At 40.0% G+C, this 14,083-nt stretch overlaps 1 protein-coding gene and 1 pseudogene across 2 annotated transcripts in view; both read right to left on the bottom strand.

Annotated features, from left to right (window-relative positions):
- MAMDC2 (MAM domain containing 2) overlaps window positions 1-14,083 on the bottom strand; it is a gene marked incomplete at its 3' end in the record, with an annotated part of 134,336 nt that overhangs the window by 97,178 nt on the left and 23,075 nt on the right. The gene's annotated exons all lie outside the window — the stretch shown is intronic.
- LOC311172688 (high mobility group protein B1-like) lies at window positions 11,408-11,962 on the bottom strand (annotated as a pseudogene). Its single transcript has one exon. The product of its transcript is annotated as a high mobility group protein B1-like (transcript).

Here is a 14,083-nt window from a genome sequence, read left to right as displayed (position 1 = left end):
AAAAAAAAAACAAACACCTAGCCCTCAATTTTGCAGTTTAAAAGAGACAAGCACTCTAAATCAGAAACAACTAAGGTAAAGGCATTAAAAAATAATTGCATTCGATGCAAGTTTGTACTTTCCTAATATGTGAATTACAGACTTTTTCATGGGAAAATTACAGTAGACTGGACATAGGCTTTTGAAGAAAACTTTTTTTTATTAGAATTTTTACCTAACGAATTTTGCATTTTGGAACAGGTAACAAGTATAATTTATAGATCTTTCTGCATTTTACTTACAGCTCTGCCCACACTATTTTATTTGAGTTTTGCAACAATTCACAGTCTATATTGAGAAGCAAGATGTAAAGTCCTATAACCATTTATCCTTCTCCTTGCATTTTCCCCAAGCATTAGGCATAAGCCATCCCCAACTCATGGACATCAGAGCTAGGGCTGCAGAGTATGTCCAGGAGGGCATTTTTATTTTAATGGGGAATGAGATCATCATAAGTAAAAGCATATGGCACAGGAATAGTAGGGAATAGGCAAATGTTAGGAAAATCAATTTTATTGGTTAGTCAGTCTGCTTAGATATTCCTGGGAGGAAGAATTGGCCTCAGGGGTCTCAAAAAAAATAAAAAAGACCATCTTTTGAAACTTTTTTTTCCCTCTCAGTGGATTGGACCTGAGTACTAGCTCACATGAAAGAACTTAGGACCTCCAATTTACTTAACTTATCCACAAACTTCTACAGCCTTTAGGAGAAAAAGTGAAGTGGTGGAGGCTACCAATTCACTCATGAGGACTGGAGGTAAGTAAGGAAATTTCATTGTTTTGGGAGGACTTTTTAATTCCCTGTCCCCCACCCTCGGAAATATTTTTCAGTTGCTTGATTTTTGCAAATGTGCAGTGTACATGTATACTCATACAAATATACTACAGAGAAACTCACAATATGAAAAACTAGAGTTTTGTTTCTGTTGTTCTGAATATTTTTTGGTACATAGAAACTCAGCAAAACAAGCTATAAATTTAACTGTAATTGACTCATTCCATGCAAGGGGCAGGAGAGGACAGTTCCCACCAGGTCATTAGTCCCATAACACATACATGAAAAGCCCATGTCAGCTTCCCCACTCACTGATTTGGCCATTTGCTCCCTTCCAGAAAGGTTCTTGTGGCTTTCCACTGCTTTCAAGCCCAAGATAAACATCCCCAAGATTTAATTTATCATTTATCACTAGAAAACCACATTACCTCATTTTCCCGGTCTCCTCCTACTTACAAATTAAATCTTCAGCTTGGCCTGTTCTCTCCTTACATGTCTCACCACCTTCTTTGTATCAAGTAAACATCTGAGGATCCCTTTCCAGCAAAACTTTTAAAAATGGTAGTTTTCAACCCTATGTAAATCCATTTGGTATATCAAACATTTACCAATTACCTAGTACCTAGTTTATATACATAAATACATAAATGCATAATACAAAAATACACAAAGAGGCCAATCTCAGTGAGCTAAGGTCTAGTGCTGATAGATATGTTCAGGTATCTATCAAATAAGAACTCCAACTCTCTCTTCATTTAACACTAAGTAAATTATTCTCTCATTCCTTGGGTGTGATATAAAAAATACCTATGAGAATATTTTAAAAAATTATATTTCTACAATATTTTTCACAAAATAGGAACTAGACCTGTCTTGGAATTAAAAACCTTTTCTACTGTTTAGAACTTTGCAATATTTTCCATTCTTCGATGTTCAGTTTGCATTTGGCCACAAGACACAGTTTAGGAAGAGCTGCGGTCGCCAAGTCACACAGATTGGCAATGACAAAAGGAAACCTAGGAAACCAAGCATGTAAACAAACAATATTTCCAAAACTCATGCAACCAAATGAACCACCCCTGCAAGCTCTACCATGGTGGAGCAAAGCACTTTTCCTTTTGCCTTAATAAAGTTTCTTAAGATAAAAAATATTATTTCTTATAAGGATCACCTGTCATGTAAAGAACAAAAACCCTGCTTAAGTTTAAAAGAAGGGAAAAGTCAAGATTAAGCATATGAACAAAAAATTATAAAGCCAAGGCAATAACTTTTGCTTTTGCCCTTATGTCTAAAGAACAGATGGACAAATTAATGACCTATAATAGGAAAATGGTTAGAGGATGGTCCATATAGACTTTTATGCAAATAGTTGAAAGAATGGGTAGCTCTATATTGATATGGAAATGTCACATTTATGAGTGTGTGTATGTGTGTATGTGTGCGCGTGCGTGTATGTGTAGTGAAAGCATATGAAGGTATACCCATGCTTTTAAAAGCTATGAAAACAAGGATTTATGTTTCTACACACAGAGGCCCAGTGGAAAGGTACACACAATGCACTACCCTGATAACAGTGGTTACCTCAAGAGTATGAGAGAAGATGAAGACTTACCTAATAATTTACCTCTTTTTGTTAGCTTGAATTGTCAAGAAAGTGTGAATGTATAAAAGTATGAGCCATTTAACATAATTATGAGTATATTAAAGCAAAAACAACAAAATAAATGATGAATTTTAAGTGGTTCAACATATACGAATAATAATAATATTTATTAATAAGACTTGCAATTGCACAACATCTAATGACCAAGAAGCTCTGTTTGCAGACAAACTTTCACTGGCTTTAATCTCCTGCAGCTGCACATGTTCCCATCCAGTCAGAGAAAGGGCAGGTGTGTTTTGCTTGTGTTGGGGAAGGCTGAAGGTACACTTGTCCAATGTAGGCTGGGGGTTAGAGAGAGGGCTTCTGAGTCTCACCCCAGAGTTTATTCACATGTCTATGGTGGAGATCTGGTTTGCAAAGGGCAGATTTATTACGACATCTGAGAAAAAACAAGTATCCATTTTCCTGTCAAAATCCCAGAAGCGGTCTTTAATGTGCAGTTTAGGAGCAATTAGTTAAGCGCTCAAAAATAACATGCGGAGGAAGACCAGAGAACAAAACCCCTTGGCTTTGATCCATAACCCCCTGGTAGACCACCTACACTGTTAGCTCAAGAACCATGTGTGTGCTTCTCAACAAAACAATAAGATCTGAAATTCTAGGGCTGCTTATATTCATGGTTCTGCTTGGTGGTTTGCTCAGTAGGAGAGGAGAATACTGAATGTCATTCTTACAACAGCTTGTAATGTGTTACGAATTTATTCCTTCAATAAGCTTCTGTGTCCCTATATCACAGTCATGTTAGAGTTGTAGATAATGGTCTATGCCAGCAAGACTCACTCTTTCAGGAGTTCTGCTAACAATGGAGGGTGAGTGGGCCAATAATTACCTGTCTATGTCACCTCAGAGCTCTCTGAAGGAGGTCAAGTAAAGCATGGTTTATTACCAGTGAGCATGTATCAGTAGCCAAGAGATGGTGAGTTAGCTCTGGATCTTGACCATAGTAAAGGATGGAGTGAAGACCAATCTGAAGATGGCTCCCTGTGTGCTGACCCTGGAGGTCTTGAGATTCCAAGATGGGCTATTTCAGGAGTTAAGATCAACTGAAGCTGGGAACCTGAGTTAAGATCAACTGAAGCCCAGGCTGGGTTTGCTCTGGGCTATCTACCAACCCCAATTCCTAAGGAGGCAGAATTCCTAAGGACAGGAAGACTAGACCCATTCCTTAAACATTCTGCAGCTATCTCTTCTAGGCCTAGAGATATGAGTATATGAGGGTCAGAGATGAGGACTTTTATTGGCAGGATCTGTTAGGTTGTTTGATGGGAGACTCAACTATCCATTGCCTCATTATCAACAACATAAAAAATAGTGACTGATTTGAAAAATACCACTGAAAAATTAAAATAAAACATGATCACTCTTAAGGAAGAAACAGAAGGCAAAACAGTTACCAGACTGATTTGGGGTTATTAAGATACAAAGATTGAATGGTTTTTGCTCTTACAAAGCCACCTTGTGTATCTATACAGTAGAAAAGACTTTTGTGACATTAAATTGGCCTACAAATGTCACAATCTCACAAACTGTGTACTATAGCACTGGTTCTCAAAATTATAAGCAGGACTGGGGGCATGGAGTTTATGTTAGTAAAGTTAAGTCCTATTAATTAATTGAGTCTAAATTTAAAGGAACATATACACACAGATTTTTCTCATTTGTGAATATGCGTGCAGTTTTGTGATTTTAAACCTCTTATTAATTTGGCAGTGCTTTCGTACCAGTCATCCTCTCCAGGGACTAAATCCCTAGTTTGGTTTTTGAAAATGAAACAATGAAGTGGAAAATGTCTAAAGTTACATTAAAACCAAGCCTCACTGTAGACCGAAAGTCCCAGGGAAAAACTGATAAACTTTCTCAAGGCCACACACCTGACTTACATAACCCAGATAAACTGCTTAGGAATCTCCTGCTTCTATACTCCCTGCTTGCTTTTAAAGCGCAAGTGTACCCTGTCTAAGGCAATAAATATCCTGTTGCCTAATTGCTCGGGGCTCAGAATTTGGAGAAGAATGTCCTGTGAGCCTGGTGGCATAAAGAAAGATCTTCTCTCCTCCACTCAGAGTGCTGCCTGGTTTCCTAACGGAATTCTGCAGTAACACCAACACAGTCAAAGAACAGATTGGTATTAATATGTCTGGCTCAAGGAATCCAATAAGGAAATCTATGCATCTCAGATCAACCAAGGGGTAATTTACAGCACTCTATAAGAAGGACTTCTAACGCATATAGCACTAACATGGATTTACCATCATCTTAATTTGACATAAAAACAGAATTCAGAAATCTTAATTCTGGTCTCCCATTCCAAGTGTGGGGAGTTGTATAGTCCAAATGGTAGTGATTAGTCATTTAAATGTAGCTATTTAAACTAGTTGAAATGAAATACAATTAAAATTAGTTTCTCAGTCACACTAGCTACATAGCAAGCCCTCAATACCACATTTGGCTAGTGGCTGCCATATTGGCTAGCACAAGTACATATTTTCATATCACAAAAAGTTCTATTAGACACTGCTGGTTCAGATTATCGTTGGCTATAATGTTGGGCCTTTGTGATGAATTCTACCAAGTTAGAGTAATTAATGTACCAGGTAAGGTCTAAGGAGGGGTTACAGAATGTGGGCTTTCCCTCTACTATCCATCAGCTACCCTTTCATTACTTGAGATGGTCATTTTATCCTTCTTAAATCTTATAAAAAGGACCATGAAAATGAAGCTTCAAGCACTCCCCATTCCAGATTTGGAAAACACTACTAACCATGACAGAACCCATAATACATTAATCCAGGCCAAAAACACAGGAGGTTAAAGAATTTTTATTGCGCTAACAGATTATCTACTATTTAATCTACCTTCTGTTGCCAGAGTATTTTTTTAATCTTTATTTTTTTTTTAAGTATAGGGGGGAAAAAAGACCTGACATTTGGGTTTCTCTCCTCTAACTCATGAAAAGTTTTAAGGTCTGCCTTCCTTGGGTTTCACAGCCATATATGTCAATCTCCAAGGGAACACTCTGTGCTGATTTTGCTCCAACAAACTGCTCTGTTAACTCTGAGCCTTGACACCTACTTTAATGGGAAAGGCAGAAGGGACTATTTTTAGAGAACAATCTGTTATTGAAACTCTCATGTTTCTATTTGAAAGTGTAAGCATTCTCTTAATACAAGAGAAAACACTCTCTCATGAGTGAGGGATTCAAATTCAAGAGGAGAAAGGTATCACACATAGCTGGAAAAAGAGCACAGATCATGCAAATACATTAAAAAACAAATACACAGTTTGTTCCCCCAAACAATCTAGTCTGGGCTGAGACCACAGCATTTCCAATAGGAAATAATGAAAAAGTCTAAGCCATCTCAGAGTCATTCTACAGAGTCATTCTCAGAGTCATTAGGTCTAGGTTTACCATTGCCAAAGAGATGTAATAATGTGTCTTCTTTACCATAGAATTGGTAACAGGACCCACTGCCTGGGGCCTAGAGGCCCTAAGTACTTCCACTAACTCTAAAGATAACAATTAGGGGGTCTTCACACTAGGGCTACTAAGAGGGGCGGGTGGTGATTCTATTGCCCCCTACCACCAGACCAGCCTGAGTCAGAGTTGGTAAAGAGAGAGTCACGGGTGTTGGGAGATGTTTCTGGTGAGAGATGATTCTATAGTGTTCAATGCACACTTCTGGCGCCTTACATTTTTTCATTTCCTAACAGCCTAGATATTTTCCCTACATCAGCACTGAGTGATCTTCCTCATTCTAGACATGGCATAGAGTCATGCACAGATAGACATCCAGTGCTCCACTGCTGGACCCCAGCCTCCGATATTTGGCTACTATCAACAATGCTACCATGTATAAAATTGCACATTGCTATTTCATGCATGTGTAGGTCCATTTGCAGAATATATTTTCAAAAATGGGATGTTGCATCACAGGGTCAGCACATCTATAATCTTGGTAGATAACACCGATTCTCCTTTACTGGGTTGGAAATTGTCTTCCTATAATACATATAAGGTATTAATATATTTCCTTTACAATGTCCCATACACTAATCATCCCAAGAAGTTTATTTTACCTTAAAACTTCTGGGCAAGCTTTCTTAAACTTCCTAAGAATCACTTGGGGGAATTTGTTTAAAATGAAGATTGTGACCCATCCTTAGGTAATTTGATTCATTAGTCTGGCTTAGAGCCTAGGAAGCTGCACTTTATACAAATATTGTAGCAGTCTGGTACTGGGGATCTCATGGACCTAACTTTTAATAACACTTTGAGAGCTAGAACATCCCTGCCAAACCACAGATGGTGCAAGGGTGGTGCTATGTAGGGATGCTGGGTTGGAAATCCAGACATCCCAGGTTTGAATCCTGACCTCATGGCTGGCTAGATGTGTGTTCTGGACGAAGTGATTTCACATCTGGGTGATGTTGGTGTGCTTATAAACTGGGACTAATAGAATGCTTTGTAGGATTAATTAGCTTAAAGTTGGGAACACTTTCAATAATGATAATTATGAAAATTATTCCTCATGATTATGTTTAAAATGTTATGAAGTAGAAACTGCTAGTTATCTACCCTGGTACCAATCATTTCCATCATCTTCCATGATAAGAGAACTCCTGATTTGGAGCTGGGTTTAGCCAACCAGAATAAAGACTGTATTTATCAGTGTTTTTTGCAACTATTTATGGCTGGTCAGAGACACAGAACAGGCTGCATAATGTGTAGAATTCAGGGTGAAAAGAAAACACAGGCAACTTGAGGAAAAAGTAAGAAAAAGGTACTACTAAAGGTATTAAACATAAAGCTATTCATATCTTCCAGGACCTCTCTATTGACTGATGATGATTTATCTGCTCTTTGATGCTGCTCCCATGGGCACACAGATATGCATGGTGAAGTGGAGGGGTGCCAATAGGACAGCCCACAGAACTGCTGGGTTCCCCTCTGCCACATGTGTGCAGTGCCCTGGCTGCGGGTAGGAGTCAAGCTAGGCCTCACCTTTTCCTTTAGTCCTGTTGCCCCAACCGACTGCGGCTGGTGACTCCCAAGGGCACTGCCACCTCTGCCTGCTGAGATGGGCTAGGTGTCTATACCAAAATGGAATGAGCCACTTGCCTCTACCGGGTTACTTGCTTTGCAGACTATGACATTAGCACTGAACATGGGGACCACCACTGCCATCCCCTAAACAGTTTGGGATCCTCGCTTGACACCTTCTCTGGGCCCATGTGCCCCCATTCCCAGGACAGTGGCCACAGTGAGTGCTAGGTGGGGATGGAAATGGGGAGACTGGGAAAGCCCAGGTGTCAGCCTTGGAGAGTTAGCCCTGCAAGGGTCACAGGAGATAGGAGGTGGGATGCTGTTTGAGCTGAGTCTTTAAGCTCCCTGCACACTTACCATTTCTCTGTAGAACTTCACTTACAAAACACAGATTCAAACATGCATTTATCAATAATATCAAGATGGTAACTACAGAGCACTAAACTCAAAGCAAAAGACCCTATGTCACCCCACTGATCTATGTCTAGGCAGTTACTTCTGCAATCAGCAAGTTTTCTATGCAGCTTTTGGGAGACACCCTTAAAAATTCCTGCCCGAAATGCATTTTAATGAGTGCAGCATTTACTGTTACCTGAGACCATGAGAGGAAGAGCCACAGATAGGGAAGGCCAAGTGTGAGCTACCAGGAGGCCAGATCCCAAGCAACAGCCTTTTATTTAATGCTAGTGGAGTCACGCTTCTCACCCTGGGGTGTTTTCAGAGATTCATTACAAACCACTACATCTCTGAGTATTTTGCGAAGAGAGCTATCCATGGCTTTCATCAGATTCTCAAAGGGGCCCATGACCCTAAGAGTTTAGTTGTGCTATGAGCAGCTGCACACAGAGTCCTCTATGGCTGTTTACATGTTGATGTAATAACAAGCATTAACAGAACAATATAAAATGTGGGAGAGAGAGCATGAATAAGACAGACACCAGCAGGATGGGAATGATGAAAGAAGGAATTGTTGCCAAGGCAACAGACAAATCCTAACCCCTTCATTCCCAGGGCTATCTTGGTGAGATGAAATTCATTGTTTATACCGGAAATATAAAGGACTTATTTTGTGACAGGAACTTTGTGCAGCAGGAACACTATGAGGAACACAGCAGTCGTGGAGCGGGTTTGCAAGGCAAGACTCTGCTACTTGAGCAGAAGTTCTTGTGCCCTTTATTGAAGTCACACTGGCTAGTAAAAGCTGATCATGCGACAATGATAAGAGGAACTGGGTCCGAAGGGTGGGATATGAATGGAGGACAACATTTTACGAGGGACAGGGAAGGGGACATTGAGACCATACGTCAAGAGATATTTGCGTCAGCAAAGTATGATGTTATCACAGGCAGAGTTATCCTGAGACTACCACGGAGACAGTCAAGTAAACAGGTCAACAGTGGCTTAGGCATCACAAGGCCTGCCTTGTGATAAGAGCTCTATATTCCATAGGTAGTCAAGGAATGTTCTGCTGTGATTTGTAGATAGTAAATAGGTCACAGTTGCCCATGAGTGGCCAGCTCATAGTATCCCACAGACTTATGCTTGATTGAGACTTGCAAGCTGCTATCCTACATGTAAATTCATTATTCGCAAGCTGCTGTACACTATCTAGAAAACACTCCAAAGTAGTGATTTTTTTCCAACTGTCTTTTCAATGTCCTTGACCAAAGGCCAGAGTCCAAAAATACTTTCAGGAGGTTCAGGGGAGGTATCTGCGCTGCAGAGATTATACGGACATTGGAGAGGCCATCCTAGTACATGGACAAAACAAAGTTCTGTCTGACAAAATTTTTTTGTTGCCTAGATGGAAGTATTTCTTTCTGGATGAATCAGCTCTCACACCAGCTCATGGTTTTATTTTTGTTTTAAGCCACGTAGGATACTTTATTACAAATATACAGAGCTCCTCAGGTTCAAGATGTACAAGTTCTACAAATAAAACAGACTTGGCCTGTTGGAGTGAGGTCTTCTCCCCTCTAAACCACATGTTTGCAGGTACTTAAGCCTGAAAATGAAAGCTTTACTCTTTTGCAGGCTATTTTTCATTTCCTTACACAAATTGCTTCTGAAATAGAATAAAACTATGTTTTCATATTTCCTCTTAAAACATGCCTTTCTGGCCTTTCATTTTTGGTGCACTCTTTTATCTTTTTCTTAAATGGTAGAGATAAAGACATCGATTAATCTGACATTTCAAAAGTTCAGGAGGCAACAGAGTGCAGTAGTTAAGGACCCAGATTGCCTAGATTAAAATCCAACTTGTATAAACTGCACAAGTTAACTTTCTCTTTTCCCTCCGCTTCCTCCCTTGAAAAGTGGTAATAATAGTACCAACATCTAGTTGACCAATTTGTTGTGAGGGCTGAGTGAATATGGCTGGTGGATAGAAACTATTTGAAAAGATGAAGCTACCACTATTATTCCAGCACACACAGTATCATAATTCTAAAATTTATAATACCTTTGGAATGAACTAGAATTCACCCTGAGGATTGGAGGCCTCAGCTAGAATCAGAGATTTACTATTTGGGAACTTGGGCTTCGGGCAGACAAGTCACACAATGGAGGGACCAGTGTAATTATGAATGAAATTTCTTTGAAATTTCTTTTTCACTGGTAATTATATGGAGATGGCAGTGCTTGGCAGGAAAAATTGGTATCTTGTCCTTAGGAGAATTAAAGCAAAATAAACTAGATGACAGTCAGCATCCTCTGCTTTCCCCAATATACCAAAACTCAAAGACTTCTAAAAATAAATGATTGTTAAGCTATAATGTATCATAATATTGATGGCACCTAGTTAATGGGCCACTAATCTTAATAAACATTATGAAATTTTAATCTTGATTAGATGCTAAAGTCACAATGAGAACTTTTGAAAGTATACCACATTAATATTTCTTAATATTAATACATTTTTAATTTAAATTCAGTCTCACAACGTACCTCCTTCAGATTATGTGATTTTATAATGTATTCCCAGGAACTTTGGTAAATTAAAGAAATGTCAACTTCGTTTTAGTCCCTTCTCTGGAGAGGTGTGACTGAGTTGAGAGTAGAGTGAAGGGGAAGAGCAGTTATGCTCTAATGAGGATAGCAGACAAACAGCCAGCAGCCATCTCCTCTAACCTTCTGAAAATTACTGTTCATTGAAGGATTCCATTAGGCCCCTTTTTTATTCTCTGAAGTTTGAGTTCTAGATTTGGGATACTTGGTGCTCAGATTATTAGAAAGGACTATTGCTAGTCAGTATTTAATTGATCGTAATATTTAAAATAAAAATTGTATTTACTTAAAGGCATTCAGAATATCAACCAACCAGGTGCAACTTTTTTTTTTTTTTTGTGGCAATTACAGAGTGGTATTCAGTTCACAGAACAACTACTTCATAAAAGCTGCATCAGAGACAACAGGACATGAAAAACTATTGCCCCCCAAATACACACTGTTTGATAAAGATGAAGCTGCCACTATTATTCTAACACACACAGTGTCATAATTCTAAAATTTATAATACTCTTTGGAAGGTTCTAGAATTCCCCTTAGGACAGGAGGCCTCCTAGAAACTGAAGTTTACTACTTGGGAACACGGGCTCCTGGCAACAAGTCACACAATGGAGGGACCTGTGTAAGAACCTGCTTTAAATCTCCATGCCAACTTACACCCCTCTCCTGTACCAGGCAAAATTAGCGGCTATTGAAAATACCACCTGGTCAGGGCTGTCAAAAGACACTTTCAGTGGTATGTTAACTATACAAAAACAGGCATGTACAGTCTAAAAACAAACCTTACACAGTCTTATATTTCAATTTCTTTTTTTAAAAGGAGTGAGTTGTGTACAACTCACTTTATTGACAGGAAAGAAAAAAACTGCACTAGACTCAACTTATTCATCATTATCCTCTTCTTGATCTTCCTCCTCTACATTTTCTTGCTTTTTTCCACCTTGATGACCCCCCTCTTTTTTTTTTTTTTTGCCAAATCAGGTCTTCCTTTAGCTCAATATGTAGCAATATCCTTTTTGTATTTTCCTTCAGTTTAGCCGCCTTCTTTTCATAAGGCTGCTTGTCTTCTGCAACAGTGTTTAGTCCACATGTCTTCAGGTTTCTTTGCAACATTAATGGACAGGCCACAATGTTCTTTGATTTTTGAGCAATACTCAGAACAAAACAAGGAAAATGCTGAAGGAAGCCTCTTGGGTACATTGGGATCCTTAACTTCTTTTGTGTTCCCCATTAGGAGGGACATACGTTTTCATTTCTCTTTCATAAAGGGCCATGTCTGCCATTGCCATGTCTTCAAACTTTTCTTTCTCATTAGCAGACATGTCCTTCCACCTCTCTAAGCTCTTCTTAGAAAACCCTGAGAAGTGACTGAACATCTATATGATTCTTCTTGTGCTCTCCTGGCAAATTTGCCCCAAAGTTGCATATGATGACATTCTGTCTCTCAGCTTCTTAGGATCTCCTGTCCCTGTGTCTAATTATTTTTCCCCAGTGAGGCACAGAGCCACCTAGTACCCATCTGGCTCTTACTTGCCCCAGTGCTGTCTCTATGGAGCTCAGTGTACTGAGGATCATAATTTTTTGAATGGCTTGAGAATAGCAATATTATTTGTTGAAAAATTTTAATTGGCATATGTTAAATCTCAGAGTACTTAAGGAGGAGAGGGGCAATGAGTAAAGAAATAGCAGAATTATTGGCCTCCCTGGTGGTGCAAGGAGCTGAGCACCGCACTGTGAAGCAATGCGCAGTCTCTCCAGCACAAGTTCGATCCCCAGGCAGCTAGGGAGCAATCCACATGGCACAGCAGACCTCTCCTGTCTTGCCTGCTGCTCCCCTCAGCAGTGTATTTCAGTCAGTCTGCCTGTTCTGCTCCCCACTCTGTCTCTGGTGAATCCTCTTACCCCCCACACCTCTGGTCTGTACCCCAGCTCTTGTGTGCATAAATAAATAAATCTTTAAAAAAAAACAAATGTTTCTGGCTGCAATTCTCCTCCAACATTTCTGTAAGCCTGAAGGAATAAGAAATTCCATAAACTGAAAGCGAATCCCTTCCAGGTGCTGCAGCATGGATTAGGGCTTACACTAAATATTCACATTCATCTTCAGAAAAATCTCCACCACAGGAGTTGGAAATCTTCATGATTCTCTCCCATGAAACAAAACTTCAGAAATACTTTTGGCCTCTCCTAGCCAGTTAAGAATAAATTATGCAGTTTTCAATATTAAAATTTGTGTCAGGTATCCTATTCTAAACAAATTATTAGAAGGCTGTGTAGATTCACAATTTGTTTCTGACGCCACCATCTATGAAATGTTTATGAAAACAAGCCCTGGCTATTTAACCCAAAAGAGCACTGGTACTGAGGATCCTGAGGTTGTGCTATGATTGGAAAAACATTAAAAATGCCTGCAGGGATAATAAATATAATTACTTTCAGTAATTACACAAATTTTTTGACTTCACCAGTAAAATAACAGCTACAATAATATAAAAAATACAGGAACAAGAATAAAGATTTTTTTCCAATGTGCATAAAGATGAAATATCACACATGAAATGGTAATATCTAGGAGACTCATAACCAAAGGGTGATTCTAGGGTTTACTTCAGCTTATTTCTCTTTGTTTGGCTCAAACAACTCTTCCATCATGCCCTGGCCCTTCCAAGCAATTACCAAATCCTATCCATTCTGTCTATAGATGCATCCAGAAGGCACCTTCTATATGCTGGTTCCTCTGGCCCCTCCATAATTACTTTCTGAGCTGGTCCTGGGACACTTGGACTCTGATTTATATTTTTTTGATTCCCCTTCGGTTGCTCTGTATTGCAGGGCACTGCACTTCCTAAGTAAGGTTCAACCAATGGGAGGGACCCGAGGGAGCAGCTGGGAGAATTGGATGGAAAGAAGCAGCATGAATATTTCTCCCTGTCACTCGCTGCTTTAAGTCATGTCACTTGTATGGCTTGGTTCCATGGCTCCAGTGTGATTCCAACTTTTGCCAATGACCTCAGCATCTGGGCTCCAGCATGACCTTTGTCTCTCTGTACTTTCCTGGATTGGCTCAGGGTACCCACTCTGGCTCCTTAGATCTTCCATTACCTAAATAGCCTCCGCATTTTCCCCATTACATCTCCTTTTGAAAAGGCCTAGAGGAACTTCTGTTTTCTTCATTGAACTTTGTTTGATACAGCCCACTAAAATGGCACTCTGGGGGGCCTCCCCTGGTGGCGCAGCGGTTGAGCGCTGGGTTGAGAAGCTGCCCGCAGCCTCTGCAGCGCTGGTTCGATCCCCGGCTGCTCCCCGGCCACTGGAGGAGGGTCCCACATGGCGCGCAGACCTCTCCTGCCGCCCGCTGCTCCCCTCAGCAGTGTACTTCGGTCCTTCTGCCTGCTCTGCTCCCCGCTCTGGCTCTGGTGAATTCTCTCACCCTCCCGCGCTTCTGACTGTACCCAGTGCTTGTATAAATAAATAAATAAATATTTAAAAATAAAAATAAAATGTCTTTTAAAAAAAATTGCACTCTGGGGCCTCCCCTGGTGGCACAGCGGTTGAGC

Source organism: Talpa europaea (assembly GCF_964194135.1).
Source record: "Talpa europaea genome assembly, chromosome: 7".
Classification (NCBI taxonomy): Eukaryota; Metazoa; Chordata; class Mammalia; order Eulipotyphla; family Talpidae; genus Talpa; species Talpa europaea.
Note: the sequence above shows the minus strand (reverse complement) of the source record. Positions and strands in the feature narration are given on the sequence as shown.